We start from the raw sequence: 17,390 nt of genomic DNA on the forward strand, positions 1-17,390 counted from the left end.
GTGGGTCCCTTCCAGCTCAGGGTATTCCATGGCTGTAAGGAATGATGGCTGTGAACAGCTCTGCATTGCTGTTTGCAGGGTTTAACAACTGCACAGGTGCCAGGGGAAATAAGGATGGATGAGGCTTTTCCTGGGGCAGAGCTCAGGAGCTGTGGGATGCTCTGGGACCCACTGAAGGCTGTTTAGCACTGACCCTACGAGCCCATCCCTCAGGTCTCAATACCTGGGTGTTGCCTTGGACTAAAGTAGTGTCTCCTTTACAGCCTGTTCTGGACTGAGTTCTCCCTCTCCAGAGGTTTCCCAGAGACCAGAGCACAGCCCACAGATTTCCCCGTGTCCCTGGAATCCAGGCTGCCCCATGGGAGCCCAGGTAAGTGGTGGGGAGTACCAGCCTGCTTGGAATGAAATCATGTTTCTTCAGTAGGCGAAACAATACAGTAGAGGGAAAGGGATTTTAAAGCAACAAAGGCTCACAGCATATTTTACCTCATTTAATCTTACAAGCTAGGTTTGATAGGCTTTTCTTTCCCCTTCTAGCTTACAAAGCTCCAATTCCCCTCCTGGGCTTAGTTCTGCTCTCCCCAATCCCTGCTTGGAAGGCTCAGAGCAGCATCTGAGGGGCCCATGGGAGCCAGAGAGGAGCTGTTCATCTGGAGCTGGAGTGGCAGGACAGGCAGAGAGGCTTGGCTCAGGCAGAGGGCAGGGTTAGATGGGCTATTGGGAAGAAATTGGTCTGTCTGAGGATGGGGAGGCCCTGGCACAGGTTGTCCAGAGCAGCTGTGGCTGCTCCATCCCTGGAAGTGTCCAAGGCCAGGCTGGACAGGCTTGGAGTACCCTGGGCTAGTGGAAGGTGTCATATAAGTCACAAAATCATGGAATATCCTGAGTTGGAAGGGATCATCAATCCAGCTCCTGGCCCTGCACAGACACCCCAACAATCCCACCCTGGGCATCCCTGAGAACGTTGTCCAAACTCTCCTGGAGCTCTGGCAGCCCTGGGGCTGTGCCCATTCCCTGGGGAGCCTGGGCACTGCCCAGCACCCTCTGGGGGAAGAACCTTCCCCTGGTATCCAAGCTAAACCTCCCCTGAGGTTCAGCCCCCTTCATCAATGTTAGGTTCCACTGAATCAGTTTCTGCTCACAAAGCTGGGAGAAAACAAGCAGGGTATTTTCTCCCCTTAGCTGACTGCAGTTTCAACCTCCCAAAACCTGGCAATCTGGCTGCACTGATGTTGCTGCTGAAAAGAAACAGAATTAGGAGGAATTGGGGGAATTATTCTGTAGGCTTGTAGAGTGTCTGCAAACCCAAAACATTCTGTATTATTGTGATGTCTAAAAGAGTGAGCTGTGCTTGTCCCTCCAGAGAGTCTGCAGCACAAGGAGGCTCCAGGAGTGGCAGACAGGGCTCTGAACTGAAAGCCTCCTTTCTCTTGCTGAGCCCCAGGCTGCTGCTGCTCTCCAGTAGATGCCAGGATTATGGAAGAGCTCAGCAGAGCGCCGTTCTCCAGCAGTTTCTGCTAGTTCCCAGCCACCCCTTCCATTTCAGACCTTTGATGTTCACTTTGTGGGATAGAACACAGCGCTAATTAAGTCAGGATCCTGAGCAGTTTTGCATCTCCTGCAGTCATGAAGGGATGATCTGTCACTCCCGAGGCTGCCGGTGCTGATCCAGAACAAAGAGCCGTGGCATTCCCACATCATCGCAGGAACAAAGGCAGCCCCAAAAAAGCTGCACACGCTGCGTGCAGAGCACCAGCACAGCTGCCCTGACCCGGGACAGCTCCCCCCAGCCCCCTGCTCCTCGGCAGCTCCTGTCACATCCCTGCTCTCCTCCGTGCTCTGGGGCAGCAATTCTCCCTGATTGTGCCTGTGCAGGAGGCTTTGATCTCCGTGCCTGCATCCTGGATTACAGCACCGAGAGCCTTTCATAACCAGAGCAAGAAGCCCATTAATAATTGGAAGCTTCTCTGCACATGTGAACCTCCAGGGCTCCTGCATTGCCCTTCTGCTTCCTGGGACAATTCCTGGGGCTGGGAGGGCACAAGGGTCACTTGCCTTGTTTGAAAAGTCCACATCCAACTGGATCAACAGTGGGTAGAGCACCTGCTTTCCCTTGGGCAGGAGGAGGATGTGGGGTCAGGAGCAGGCTGAGGGGCAGCTGGCACTGGGCTGAGGTTTGCTTGCTTGATTTGAGAGGTGTGGGTACCATCTGAGCTGGGCACAGTCCTGGGAATCCTGGCTTCCAGGGCTCTCTGGAGACAGGGACAAAGGGCGGCCTGGCAGGGCAAGAACTGAATTATGGAATGGTTTGGGTGGGAAGGGACCTTAAAGCTCATCCAGTCCCTCCCCTGCCATGGGCAGGGACACCTTCCACTGTCCCAGGGTGCTCCAAGCCCTGTCCAACCTCACCTTGGGCACTGCCAGGGATCCAAGGGCAGACACAGCTTCTATGGACAACTTGTCCCAGGCCTCACTACCCTCACAGGGAGGAATTCCTTCCCAATATCCCGTCTAAATCTACCCTCTTTCCTCTTAAAGCCATTCCCCCTCATCCTGTCACTCCAGGCCCTTGTCCACATTCTCACCCCATGTCTCCTGTCAGTTCCTTCAGGCACTGCAAGGCCACAGTGAGGTCACCTGGAGCTTCTCTCCTCCAGGTGAACCATCCCAGCTCTCCCATCCTTTCCCCCAGCAGAGCTGCTCCATCCTTCTGCTCACCCTGGTGCCTCCTCTGGGCTCTCTCCAGCAGCTCCAGCTCCTCCCTGTGCTGGGGCAGCTCTGCAGGTGGGGTGGGGAGAGGACTTTTCCCCACTTGTTGAACTGAACATTGACATTATAATTTTTTTATCTCAGATGCTTTCAGGAGCTCCTCTGGAGCTGCAGGCTGTTCCTGCTCAGCCCCAGGCCTTGCTGAGGCGCTGTGAGCCCGAGGCTGCTTTGCCTCCTGAAGGGAATTCTGTGCCCCTTGCAGTGCTGCTGCTGCAACGAGCCTGACACAGCTCATTCTCTCACTGCGCCTTTGTCTTTCCATTTTGGAGGATGTACTTTTCCTGACAGAATTTCCAATTCAGTTCATTTTCTCTGCCTGCAGTAGGAGGGGAGAAAAAGGTGGTTGGAGGGGTTGCTGCATGTATTATTAATTGTCCTGATTTCAAGGCAGCGGAGTCTTTTTCTGCCTGATATTCCCATTTTCTCCTAACTAATACTGGCTGCCGGTTTGAAAGGGGTTTGGCATTTGAAATTCTATGGATTTCTTTGTGCTGGTAGTGTGCTTAAAGCTGAAAAACGTGGTTCTCCTGCTTATCTGGAGCTAAAATGGCAGCGTGTTAGTCATCAGTCAATTGAACTGTGTTGTCGAGCAGTTGATTATTGCAGCTGCCTGTGTTTCCTGGGCTGGTTAAAACATCCCCCAGATGTGCTGTGTCAGAACCTGGCCACTAAACATCATTAATGCCGGAGCAGGAAGGGGCTTTGGCACACAGGTGAGCAGGTCTGGGTCATTCCCAGCCCTGGTGATCCTGTTAGGAGGCAAGCGTGGTCCTGGATAACAAGCAGGAATTTCTGCTGGGGCTGTGTGGTGCTGCATGAGGATTTTCAGGGCTGTCAGCTCGTGTTCCCACAGAGCTCAAGGCCCAGGTGGGATGGGTTTGTGATTCCAGCCCAGTTCCTGGTGAATACTGTGTCAGAACAGGGAAAAAGCTGCATTTGCTACCCAGTGGAACACGATTCAGGCCATGTGTTGTTAAAGCTGTTCAGACAAAAGGGACACTCAGCCCTAGGCAGGGGAAAGTCTCCTGACAGTAGTCCTGGGGTCAAGGTGATCCTCCTCGTTCCAGCAGAGCTGCATCTGAGAGAGGGGAAGAACACACTTCCCAGAGGGACTAATTAACCTGCTAATGGATCTCGGAGAGGGGCAGTGGGGGGTCCCTCTGTGTTTGCTCCTGCTCCTCCTCTCCCTCCTCCAGGACTCTCATTTCCTATTACCCTTCCCAAGGCATTTGCAGTTGCAGCAAATCCTGGACACAAGGACAGGACAGGGGTAAATCCCAGGCTGCAGCGACCACAGAAGCAAAAGGGGGGCACAGGGATTCTCCCCCACCAGAGCTCCATAAAGGAGCTGCTGTGGGCCCAGAGTCACGTTCACACTCCCCCTTATCTCCCTTCATCCTACAGCTCTCCCTTGATCCTGTCCAGCTCCAAGTGTGACTTTTATTCCTGGTTTGCCTCTCCCTGAGTGTGGCCCCTTCCTTGCTGGAGCCCAGGCAGACCCTCCCCAGGGAGCAGCTCTGCCCTGGCCTGGCTGGCAGCACTTCCAGCTGCTGTTTCCTTGGCTTTCCAGGAGCCATCCAAAGAGGATTGGCCTCCTGTCCTCCCTGCTGGCCCCTGCCACTCCATCCCCTCCCGTGCCATCCCGGCGTGTGCTGCAGAGCTGCCGGGAACGCAGCCTGCTCCTGCTCCAAAGGAAACATCTAAAGGCAGCCAGAGCATGTCCAATAGGATTTGTGGTTCTTCCAACCTCCCCATGTTATTGACTCCCCCTTTCAAGTGTGGCCAGGGCTTTATCTGCTGGTAATAGGGAGAATTAATCATTTCCTTTAAAAGGAAAAAAAAAAAAAAAATCGGCTTAAAAACCCCCTCCACCTTTTTATTTATTTTTTTACATAAAAAGGCAAGTAAAAGACATAACAAAGTTGTTAAAAGTTCAAAGGGAATGCTAATCCCTGTAATGTGGACTAATCAACTTTTATCCAGACAATCCCCTTGTATCTCTGGGGCCTTGTGTGGTGCAGGATTCCCACAGGCAAGTGCTGGGCTTTAACTCCTTTGGAGCTGCTTTCAAGCTCCCTGTCCCTCTTCCCGGAGCAGTGCTGCCATGCTATCACTCAGCAGCAGCCTGGCACCTTCCTGGACTCTGAACAGCTTCAAAGGTGCTGCAACTTCCCTGCTGAAGCTTTCAAAGAGATGTGGAAACAAAAAAAGTTCTCTTCCCTTGGAGGGCTGAACCATCCCAGGGTGAATAAATGAGCAGAGCTGCTCCAGCTGTAGGAAGTGCTGGGGATGGATAAAGTGGCACAGAATCCAGGCAGGGCTCACAATAATTCCTTGGTAGGATGCCTCTAGGAATGACTCTGGGGGATGTGTGGGGTGTAGGAGACGAGGCCAGTGCTCCCTTTGGTTTGGGCTCAGCTGGATGCCTCCATCGGACCCTCCGTGTGCAGACCTCGGGAAGGACAGAGCAGTTCCCCCAGCCAGGAATGTTTCCTTTGGCAAAGATGCTCTTTGAGGAGCTCATCCCTGAACAAACACCCTCAGGTGCCTGGCATTCCCCACATTAACTTTACTTTACCTTGGTATCAAGGCTACAAGTGTGATAATCCACCTGTGGGGAATTTTGGAAGGAATTCAAGATGGGACTTCGGAGTTGATTTTGATTATATGGTTTATTTTCTTATCTTCTACATAGGCAGGAAGGCTGAGTTCAGCTCACAGCGTTACAGCATGGTTCAGAAGGTCACAAGACTCTTAGTTACAAGACTTTTTAAGGAGTTATTGACTAACAAAGCACTGCCAACAAGGATATTTGTGTTTTTGACCCAATCTTTAAATATTTTGTCTTAGCATGCTACAGTGTAAGCTTTCTTAGCTAATTATGTTATGACACACAAACCTACACTACTGCATTCTAATATTTTTGTTTATCTAATATTTTTGTTTACTTTTATTTTCTATATATCTTAAACTCTAAAACTCTAAACTTTCCTCCATTGCTTTAAACTATAAATCCACATTCTCACTTCTAGCAGCTAAGGTTGGAAGCCTTTTCCAAGGTCTCAGATCAAATCCTGTGTTTAATTCTAAGCTTTGGCTTACAGCCCCAAAGTTCTGAACGTTCCTTGCGTGTTGGATTCCAATATGCAAGAAGCAGCATCCACCACCTTGAAAAGGAAGGGAGGAAAAGTGTTGCAGCGTTCCTGGATCTTGGAATATGGGGATTCACTGGGCTTTGAATGGATTCTTTGGATTCACTGGGTTTTGAAGGGATTCTTTGGTGCTTTCACTGCCATATGAGCGCCCCTGGGTGATTTGTGGATTGCACAAACTCGTGCAGCTGCAGAGCTGAGACCAGGGGATGGGGATGGTGTGTTTTGGAAGGCCCAGCTGCAGAGACAGATGTGTTTGTGCTCCCAAAATCCCTGCCAGAGGAAGGCAGAGAGCCACGCTGGCTGAGGCCTAGTAACAGTTGTTCCAGTAAAACCCTCTGCTGCGTTTTCCATCTTGGAGGGCAGGATGGAATTGAGTTATTCCTTCCTGACAGGCCTTGCAGCTGCCCCGTTCTCACAGGCAGGGACAGACCCTGCTCTTGGGGTAGTTGTTGGCTGGGTTTTTGTGACAAGTGACATCAGGCATTCCCAAGGAGCTTCCAGCTGTGTGCCTGATGCTGGGAACAAGGGGATAAACTTGGTGGTCTTTGTCCTGAGCTGGGGGTGATGGTTTTCACTGCCCAGAAATCTGCAGCTTCTCCAGAAAGAGATTTTGGGTTGTGCTGTGGGTGAAGGGGGTGGTGCCTGTGGGGGTCACCTGGAAACTTGGAGCACTGAGGAGCAATCCAGCCCATTTTGTCTTGGGATTTCTTCAGCCTGGAGAAGAGAAGGCTTTAGGAAAACCTCCAGTACCTAAAGGGGGCTCAGGAGAGAGCAGGAGTGGAGCTGTTCATAGGGGCCTGGAGTGACAGGACAAGGGACAATGGCCTTAAGCTGAAGGAGGGTGGATTTAGGTTGGATCTGAGGCAGAATCAGCTCAGCTGGTCAGAGCTTGGTGCCATAAACACCAAAGATATGGCTTCAGTCCCTGGCTGGGCCATTCACTTGAGAGTTGGGCTCAATGACCTTGTGGGTCCCTTCCAACCCTGAACATTCTTCCCTGTGAGGGTGGGGAGGCCCTGGCACAGGGTGCCCAGAGAAGCTGAAGCTGATCCATCCCTGCAAGTGTCCAAGGCCAGGCTGGACAGGGCTTGGAGCAGCCTGGGATAGTGGAAGGTATCCCTGGCCATGGCAGGGGAGGGACTGGATGAGCTTTAAGGTCCCTTCCAACCCAAACCATTCCATAATTAGCTGAGGATGACATCCCAGGGCGCACTGGAGGGAGCAGGATCCAGTTCCCAGCTGCTGCTGTGAGCTGTGGAAACTGGGATGCACTGGTGCAATGGCCCAGCTCAGCCCTGGGGCTGGATCCCCGTGGGGTGGGGGCTCCTTGCATTGGGATTTGCCCCCAGTCAGCTCAAACCCAAATGGATGAAAGGATAAAATCTGGGCAGGGCAGGAGGAGAAGGGACAGGGCTGAGTGGGATCAGAGTTGCCAGCAACAAGTGGGTCACTCTCAAACAGCCCTTCCCAACTTTCACCCATCCAGACATCAAATTTCAGATTTCCTGGTACTTCTTCAAACTGTGATAGAAATCTGGCCAGCTGTGAAGCAGCTTCCCTGGAAATCTGGTGTGTATTGAGGAGGAAAAAGGAGCAGAAAATTTCAGATGTAAAAAAAATCAAGATGACTTTCTGATTTAATCATTCCTTAAATATTTTTAAAGAGCTTTGGAAAACACTCAGTGGTTTTTGTGGAGTTTTTTGTTGGTTGTTTTTTTTTTTTTTTCTAATGAGTAAATTGAATTCTTCTTTCCAAAATAGTCTTTAAATTTCCTCTTTGAAGATATCAGGGCATTTTTTTGTAAAATGACTTCCAGTGCCTGGAGTGATTTCAAGGTTAGCAGGTTAATTAAACGTTGGAGCAACTCACTGAGGTGTGAGCTGACTTCCTATCACTTGGCTTTGAAAATCAAGATGGGCTGTGGTGGTTTGGGGATCCCTGGGAATCCTGGGAGAGGTGGATTAAACAGGATTAATGTGGAGGCTATGCTGTCTCTGAGAGCATTCCCAGAGGACATCCCTGCGTGCTTTTTATGCTTTTTAATTACCTCTCTTTCCCTGGAGAGATTTTCCACTTGGATCAAGCCCTGGAGTTGGTGGCCAAAGACACACATGGATCCACCAGGGTGGAAACAGGTGGGATTGGGCTCTACTCCCAGGGAACAGGGACAGGACAAGAGGAAACAGCCTCAGGCTGTGCCAGGGGTGGTTTAGTTTGGATATCAGGGAAAATTCCTGCATGGAAAGCATTATCAAGCCTTGTAAGCAAGCAGTGATGGAGCCACCATCCCTGGAAATGGTGGAGGATGTATGGATGTGGCACTGGGCTTAGTGGTGGTGCTGGGCTGATCTTAAAAGTCTTTTCCAACCTTAATGTTTCAATGATTCCACGATATCCTGCAATCTAGGGAAATTGGGATGGGTGGGGGTGGCCAGACCTCCATGTTCTGTCCTCAAAGGTGAGGTGGAGCAAATCTTTCCACTTATTCCTGGCTGTGAATGACTCCAGTAGTGCCACATCTCTCATCGTATCTCCTTAACTAAATGGATTAATTTTTTTTTGTCCTCTTCACAGGCTTAATTAGCAATCTACAACACAAATTAAATCACTATCAACTAATTCCAACTATCCCTTCAGAGATAGCCTTTAGCGAGCTCAATAATCTGGTTAGCATTGGAATGAGCCCATGTCCTACCCTGCAAACCCCAGTGTGAGCTGCTTTTTTTATCCACTGCTGAGAAGGCTTTGTCCTTCCTAATGAGGGCAGCAGTCACTCTCTTCTTGCTTTGCAGCACTTCAGCAGAGTTTGGGAGTTTGTGTCTGTGCTTGAGAAGGCAGCTGGTCCCTGGAGAGGGCTGGAATCCAAACAGAGAGTGGGAACAGAAGATACACTTGTGTTTTCCCAGTTATGAACCAACACAAGTGCAAAGCTCCCTTCATGCACCCAGAGGTGAATCTTGTGTCCAGCTCTGTGGTCACAGACACGTTTGTGGCTTCAAACCATGACCAAGGTTTCAGAAGCTCTTGGGGACACTGGGAAATCTGGATGAGCCTGTGATCCTTGAGACAGCCAGCCAGGACCTCACAGATTCCATCCCACTCCACCTCCTTTGCCTTCCTCTCCATGGTCAGCTAAACCTCCTTATGGAAACACCATTCTCCCCTGGCATCATTTTATGGGGCTTGGACACGGTCTCATAAAAATTCTGGGACAGTTCTGGCTGAAGATATTGCCAGACCCCCAAAAGCTGGGAAACTGGAAAGTGCTGAGGGTCCCCTGGGGACATTTTGGTGCATTTTTACTTCGGTTGTTTTCCAACAGCTTGGTGTCCATGAGTGTGAGATGCAAGGGGATGATGGCTTCCTTCCCCTTCCCTCCTCCATATCCTCCTGGTCTCTGCTGTTTGCTGCAGTCAGCATGGAAGCTGTTTGGATGTGGGTAATAAATGTATGTAGGTCATAATCCCCAGGGTCCTTAAGCTCCCAATAACAGGAATAATCAACAGCAATTTTTTGCTGTGCTCCTTCTCCCCAGTTCACAAAAAGAGGAGGAAGAGGAGGAGAATGGAGCTGAGAAATAGATGTGGCCTTGACTATCCAGACTCAATAGAGAATTTCTTGGAGCTCACGCTTTCAAAAAGAAGGATTTGGAAGCAGATTCATGAGGTTCTGCAGAGATAAAGCAAAACTTGTCAAAGGGGTGTTGCTGCTTTTATGACAACACAAGAATCAACAGGGAAATGCCTTCCTGTGGTTGGAGGAAGACACTTTCCAATTGCCAAAATATTGAGTTTCCTCTCTATTTCCATGTTAGTGATTTTACAGACAGCCTGGGGGTTTGGAAGGAGCAGGGTTGGAGCAGCATTTTCCTCTGGCCAGAGCGAGTGCAAATCCTGAGTCTGTTATAAAGAGTTTCTGACAAGGATATGGAGCTGGCAGTGAACATTGTTGCTCCTTGCCTCCCAGAGCTTGCATTTGATTTTTAAGGAGAAATAAAAGGTTGCTCAGAATTCATAGTTGTGCCCAGGGGTCAAAGCTCTTATGACAGGCTTCCCTGGTGGATTCTAGGAAGCACTGGATTTGGAGTTTCTTTTCTTCCTCCTCGAATTTAAACATGGAAATGCAAATTGGAAATGAACAGAAAATCCTCAAAGGTTTGTGCCTGGAAACCCTCGGAGGTTTGTGTCTGAGCAGCCTGGAGTAGGGCAGAGCTGGTGGGAGAGGAGGATGGCCAAGTTCTGCAGGAAAACATCCTATTCCTTTGTCTTCAGCCAGGCCTGGCTGTGCCCCACCCTCTGTGGAGCCCTGCGAGGTGATCCACTCCCATTCCTCATAAAGGCTTATCCCAGTCTCCCTTCCTCTCCCTTTTGGGGATAAATTGCAAATTGCACCTTTCCAGTTGTGTATCCCTGGCTGCTGTGCCGTGTCTATGCAGAGGTGGGAATGCTGGAGCTGAAAGCTGGCAAGTGTCTGGCAAAGAGAGGGCAGAGCAAAGCAGCTGCTGCTCCTCAACTGCAGCCTCAGGGCTGGACACCATCTCTGGGAAACTGGGAGGGGATTAGACAGGGATCGGCCTTTTCTTAGCAATTATCCTGATATGAGAGAATCCCAGAATCACCGAGGTTGGAAAAGATGTCTAAGATGATCAAATCCACACCTTGTCACCAACCCAGAGCTCTGAGTGCCACCTCCAGGCATTCCTTGGACACCTCCAGGGATGGGCACTCCAAATCTCCCTGGGCAGCCCCAGCCAGGGCATGACCACCCTTTTCATATGAAATCCCTCCTGATGTCCAACCTGAACCTCTCCTGGCACAGTTTCAGGCTGTTTCCCCTTGTCCTGTCCCTGTTCCCTGGAACAGACCCTGACCCCCCTTGGCTGTCCCCTCCTGTCAGGAGTTGTGCAGAGCCAGAAGGTTCCCCTGAGCCTCCTTTTCTCCAGGCTGAGCCCCTTTCCAGCTCCCTCAGCCTCTCCTGGGGCTCCAGCCCCTTCCCCAGCTCCATTCCCTTCCCTGGACACACTCCAGCCCCTCCATGTCCTTCCCAAATTGAGGGACCAGAACTGTACAGCCAGAACTGGCTGTTCCCTTTGTGGGTTTTCTGGAAACCTCAGAAGAGAGGGCAAGGGAAATGCTGTGTCTGGAGTTGCTTTTGCACTCTAAATCCTTTCTTTCCCACTGAATAAAGAGGAAAAAGAGCTCCTACCAAGTGATTGTATAAGGGACTGGAAGTAGAAATTGGTGAGAGAATTTAATCTGGGAATAGACAGGAGGCAGAGGCTTCTGCTAATTGCCTCTTCACAGATTTTGCTGGAAACACTACGCAGGGAATATCCATGGGAAGAGACTTCAGAGGGATCTAAAGATAAGATCCCAGTAGAGAAGGAGGCAGTGGAACAAGAGGGCAGCCTTAAATAAAGGAATTACTGGCACAGGTTAGGAAGCAGCTGCGAGTTAAACAAAAAAAGAACAACCCATTTTCAGTGTGGCTGTAGAAGAGGAGAGAATCTAAAAGCTTGGGCCAGGCTTTTAAAAATATAATCCAGAATTAGAGGGGAGGTAAAGATGGAATAAATAGTAGCTGCCCACAGTTATTTAGTGAAATTTATTTAGTTGTGCAGTTCAAGCTGTGAAAAGCTGAGAATGGCTCTATCCAGGCAGGTGAGCAGGCGAGGCAGTGGCAGATGAAATTAAATGTTGACAAATGCAAGTTAATGTGCATTGGAAGGCAAAATCCAACCTCCTCATCCACATTGCTGCATTTTAAATTAACTGGAACCACTCAGGGGAAAGGCCCAGGGGTTATTGTGAATAGCTCAATGAAAACATCTGTTACCTCAACAGCAGCAGGCAGCAAAGCAAACACAACACTGCTCGTACAAGGGACATTTCAGATTGTCATTGGTGTTATGGAAATGTGACAGGGCACAGGGACTGCCTGCCAGCTTCCGTGGCAGCAGGGAGGGGAAAAGCACCCAGGAACCTCTCACCCCGAGTAGCACCCATGGGCTGAGGATATTCTCCCCTCAGGCAGCCTTGAATATCAAGGAAGGGGAATCCAGAACTCCAGCTGTTTGTGAGGTGGGGGTTTCCTGGGCAGGGATGGACAATCTCCCCAGCACTGCACACAGAGCCCAAACCATGCACATGGCCAACAGCTCCTGGATTTTGTGGTAGGATCCCTTTTTATCGGCTCAAAGTCCCAAAAAATTCATGGGGTGGCCTTGCAGTTAATGTGGTTGTGGCTGGGGCTTCCTGCAGTGGTTGGCTGGGGGAGGTGTTTAATCCCTCAGTGTTTAATCCTTTGGTTTTGATCCAGAGGGGTTTAATCCCTCTGTGTTTGACCCAGAGGGGTTTAATCCCTTGGTGTTTGATCCAGAGGGTTTTAATCCCTCTGGTTTGACCCTTGGTGCTTCTTCGGCTGCTGCCCTGACTGCTCAAATCCCCCTTCCTGACACAGAGTATGGACAAGGCTCAGCTTTTTGAGTCTCCAGGTTCTTCCAGCACAAAGCCCTGGGGTTCCTCATCTCAGGAGATCCTTTCCCTAGATGAGGGTAACACACATCACATCTTCCTTCCCTCACTCCTTCCTCTATCCGAAGTGCCACTGGCCCCATCCCAGGACCCTCCTGTGCTGGGCTGATCCCACGTGGGCAGCAGGAAAGGGATTGGGATTCTGCCCCTCTGCCCTGCTCAGGTGAGAGCCCACCTGCAGAGCTGCCCCAGCCCTGGGCCCAGCACAGGGAGGAGCTGGAGCTGCTGGAGAGAGCCCAGAGGAGGCACCAGGGTGAGCAGAGGGATGGAGCAGCTCTGCTGGGGGAAAGGCTGGGAGAGCTGGGATGGTTCACCTGGAGAAGAGAAGCTCCAGGTGACCTCACTGTGGCTTTGTAGTCCTAAAAGAGCCAACAAGAAACAGGAAGAGAATATTGATAACAACCTGGAGTGACAGCACAAGGGTGAATGGCTTCAAACTGACTGAAAGCAGAGTTAGATGGGATTTTGGGAAGGAATTCCTCCCTGTGAGGGAGGTGAGGCCCTGGCACAGGTTGCTCAGAGCAGCTGTGGCTGTCCCTGGATCCTTGGAAGTGTCCAAGGCCAGGATGGATGGGGCTTGGAGCAGCCTGGGATCATGGAAAGTGTCTCTGCCAACCTGGCAGAGGGAGCTTGGGTCTGGAGGAGGTTTCAGGTCCTTTCATCCCAAACCACCCTGGGATTTTAGGAAAGGGCTGCAGCACAGGCTCAGGGGTGGATTCATTCCCTGCTCCAGGCAGCTCGTGGTATGCAAACAGTGCCCTGGGTTTCGTGCTTGTCCTCAACACAAAGAAATTCAGAGTTATACAGGTTGTGCTCTGCCTATGGCTTTAGTATAAAACACAGATCTTGCTTTGATGACTTTGTTTAAATTTGCCCCAAGCTGTGTCCTAAGTTTAGTTTAGTATTTTCAAATTAGCATATATTTTTATAGAGGTTATAAATATTTAACCTGCTGACCAACATTACCAGCAGCCCTCCAGCTTTTGTGATGGAAAGGAATTGCAATGTGAAGTAAAAGGATGGATTGTGGAAGGATGGCTCCATCAGTATTCCTCTATCCAAAACACTCCCTCCAACACTTCCCTCCACTTGATACTGAAGGGAAGAATAAAATCAAACTCACTGATTATCATTTAGGCCGAATTTACTTTGTGCATTTGGGGGAAGGAGCTCTATTAATCAGCTCCATTTCCTGGCTCCTGTGGACGTAGTGAGCTCAGGGAGAAACACAAATAAATACATATATGCAGCAGCATAAATAGATGTTAAATCAGCATTAAAATCTTCCTGTCGTCTGCTCCATTACTCCTGTGATAGGTGGGGAGATAAAAACCCTCAAGGTGAAATTTTTCCAATGCGATTTTCCCCATTTCTTGCTAATTTCACAATATCTGCACCCACAGAGAAACGGGGCTGTGGAGATGTGGAAGGGAATTAAAATTTCAGGTTTGCATGGTAGCAGCGGCCAATGGGAATTTACTGGGAGGTTAAAGGATAGGACAAGAGGCAAAGTGGGAAAAATCCTTTTAAAATCTAAGTGTGGAACACGTTGCCTGGTGCACTTTACTGCACATAAATTAAGGCAGTAATTTGAGGAGCTGAAAGCTCCACTTTAACACTTGTGCTTTCTGGTGGCCCCCGAGTCTCTCTGTGGAGCTGCAACTTCCTTATGTACAGCTGAGGGGACATTATTCCTGCCATTATCTCCTGTGAGGGGACATTATTCCTGGCATTATCCTCAGAGCTGACACCATCCCCACCAATGCGCTGGTGCAGTTTGGGTTCTCTGTGGGAAGGGCAGATCTGCACTGCAACCACTTCTGTGGCTTTTCTGCCCATTTGCTACTGAAATGGCTTTGTCTTTGTTGGGGAAAAGTGTATTCACTGCATCTAATTCCTGCTTTTCTCCAGGTTAACTCAGCATTCCTGCTAGGATGGATGCTGTGGCTGGGCCAGTTGAGGATTGGGTATGCATGAATTATTTCCTAGGGAAAAGAAAAGACTAGGCACAGCTTTTTGCATAGCTGCACACTGATGTTCAAGATATACAGAGATTTTTTTTACTTACTATGGAGAGGTTTTTGTTAATTCCCTGAAGAATCTTTCCCACTTTCCCTCTCCTTTTTTGTATACAAGATGAAAGTCTGAATAAGTCTCGGACTAAGGAGGAGATAGCATTTATTTCTCTTCTGAGGAGGCTGCAGTGTCCAGGTTAAACAAATAGGTTTTGTACTTTCATTCAGTGGAAATTTTAGGTCACAAAGAGGCCGAGGAACTCCTGTTAATTGAAAACAGTATCTCATGTCCTTTGTTGGGAAAAATCCCTCTGGTTGGGGCAGGAGTGCTGGAGAGATCAGCAGTGTGTCCTGGTGCTTTCCCAAGGTCTCACTGCACACAACTGGCCCCTCCTTGCGCTCAGCACCTCATGTCCATGGAGAGGACAGCTCCCAGCTTGCTTCCTAAAACAAGGAATGTCCCACCAGGAATGAGGGACAGCAAGTGTGGAGAAGTCTTGGGGCATCAGCTCCCACCGAGGAGGAGGCCTAGGGAGTGAGGAGCTTGGAAATCTGGGAGAGCTGAGGCAGCACAGCCAAGGTTCAAATCCACAGCCTAATTCTGGTTATCCTCCTCTGGAATAGCCTGTGCCCAAGGACAGCAGGCACATTGTCCCTGTCCCAGGGACATTGCCTACCCAGCAGGAATCTCCTGGCTCCCACATCCCACCTCTGGAGCAGGTGGGTCCAGCTCTAACATTCCTCCCAAGATGTCAAAGGACGTGAAACTTCTGCAAGGCCCCAAGCTGGAACATGAGTGGAGTGATGGGAGCATGGAGTGACAGGGAATGGCTGCACACTGCCAGAGGGCAGGGGTAGATGGGATATTGGGAAGAAAATGTTTCCTGTGAGGGTGGTGAGGTCCTGGCAGATGTTGCCCTCAGAAGATGCAGCTGCCCCTGAATCCCTGGAAGTGCCCAAGGACAGGTTGGACAGGGCTTGGAGCAACCTGGGATAGTGGAAGGTGTCCCTGCCCATGGCAGTGGGTGGGACTGGATGGGATTAAAATGGGATTAAAATGGGATTAAGATCCCTTCCAACCTAAACCATTCCATGACTCTGTGATCCCAGGAGCATCAGAAGAAGGATGGCAAATCCCACTGACCACAGGGAGGTGCAGAGTGGCCAATCCCTGATTTTCCAGTTTCCCTCAGTATCCTGCAGTGTTTGTTTGCTTTCCAAGCCCCAGCTGTTGGAGTCAGGGGATCACACGAGAACATCAGGGCTCCTCTCTTGAACAAACAAACCAGCAGACTTTACCAGAGGAAAAACATGAAAGTGCAAATCCCAGGAGCTACAAACCCTCCGGAAGACAAAAGCCGCAACATTTATTAATTTGTTGAATAACCTGTTGGGGCCTGACTTGATTCTCAAACAAATGGAATTAGAATATCAATAGCAGAACGTTGGGTTCCTAAAATATTCAGAAGCAGCTTCCTTTTATGTAGTGCCTTTCATGAGAGCTGCTTCATGAGGTGCTTTGCTGTGCTAAATAATAAATAACAACACACACATACACAAATTAACAGCTGTGGCCAAGGCAGGAAAAGATCTATTTCCAGCTGACATTACAGAGAAATGGGGAGGCAATGAGGCAGGGAGATACAAGGGAGGTTGGATCTGGGTCAGCTGCTTGATTTTGACCTTGGTTATTATTGGTCATTGGAGATAAAATATTACAAGTGCTTCTGGAGCCTTCTCTGGGTGCTTGGAACTGCAGGGAGCAGAAAGCACAGAGTAAGAAGGATCCAGCTGGATTCTGAGCAGGGAAGGGGGGACAGAGGAAGGTTTTAGCACGGTTTGCACCGAGGCAGAGTCAATGGGATTCTTTGTATCCCTCTTCTGGTGGTCCTTCAATCACAGAATCACAGAGTGGTTTGGGTTGGAATGGATCTTAAATCTCCTCCATTCCACCCCCTGCCATGGCCAGGGACACCTTCCACTGTCCCAGGTGGCTCCTGCACATGCACTTACAGATTCCTCACAATTCCTAGGATTTATGTAATGCCAGAAAAATTCAATGCTAAAGCCAGAAAAATGTCCAAGAGCTGATGAAAACCAAACAAAGGATTAAGGCAGGCGGAACTCAGGTGCACAAATGTTCCCCTTGGATGAAAGAATCAGGAAATGTTTCCCACCCAGTTGACTCTCCAGCAATTCCTATACAGCAATTTCCCCAGTTCCTTTTCCACACCTGTTGCTTGTGGTGCTCAGTGCCAATTCCTTAGGAATAGATATGTGCTTGCATGGAATTCAGCCTCTCTGCTGAATTCATGCTTCTTGCTGGGAGAGCCTTGGAAAGCCCCTCCAGCCTCAGCACTTAATGTTTGGCATTATGTGGGGCTGGAAAATCCTCCCTCCCACGGCAGGCTCGGAGCAGAGGCAGCTGGAGCTTCCCAGGTGCTCAGCTGAGGTGGCTTCATGGCACTCTAAGAGCAGCAGTTCCATGGCAAGATGAGATAAAGGGTGGATTGAACCAGGAATTGTGTACATGGTGAGCTGCAGAACCTCCACAAGGCAGTGGATTTATCCTTTATTTTCCTGCCTGTGAACAGGGAATGGCAGCCATTCCCTACCCTGAGGGATACTGGGACATTTGATATATTTTATATATATATGATATAGGTGGGAAGCTGAAGTTAAGGAGCTAAAGCTGGAAAACGTGAGAGCAACTGGATATGAGTGAGGAGTTGCAGATGGGCAAGTTTCTCCTTTCTTTCATAGGTAGTCTCACTGTGTTGCTGAGGAAACCTTTTGACTTTGCCTTTGGATTTGGGGTTTCTTGGAATTCAAAACCCTCAAGTGTGGATGTAAGTGAAACAATTCCTGGACAAGTGCTGCAGGTTACAGCAGCATTCCAGAAATCATGTTGGGTTTG

This window comes from Lonchura striata, chromosome 9, assembly GCF_050655825.1.
Source record: "Lonchura striata isolate lonStrDom1 chromosome 9, ASM5065582v1, whole genome shotgun sequence".
Classification (NCBI taxonomy): Eukaryota; Metazoa; Chordata; class Aves; order Passeriformes; family Estrildidae; genus Lonchura; species Lonchura striata.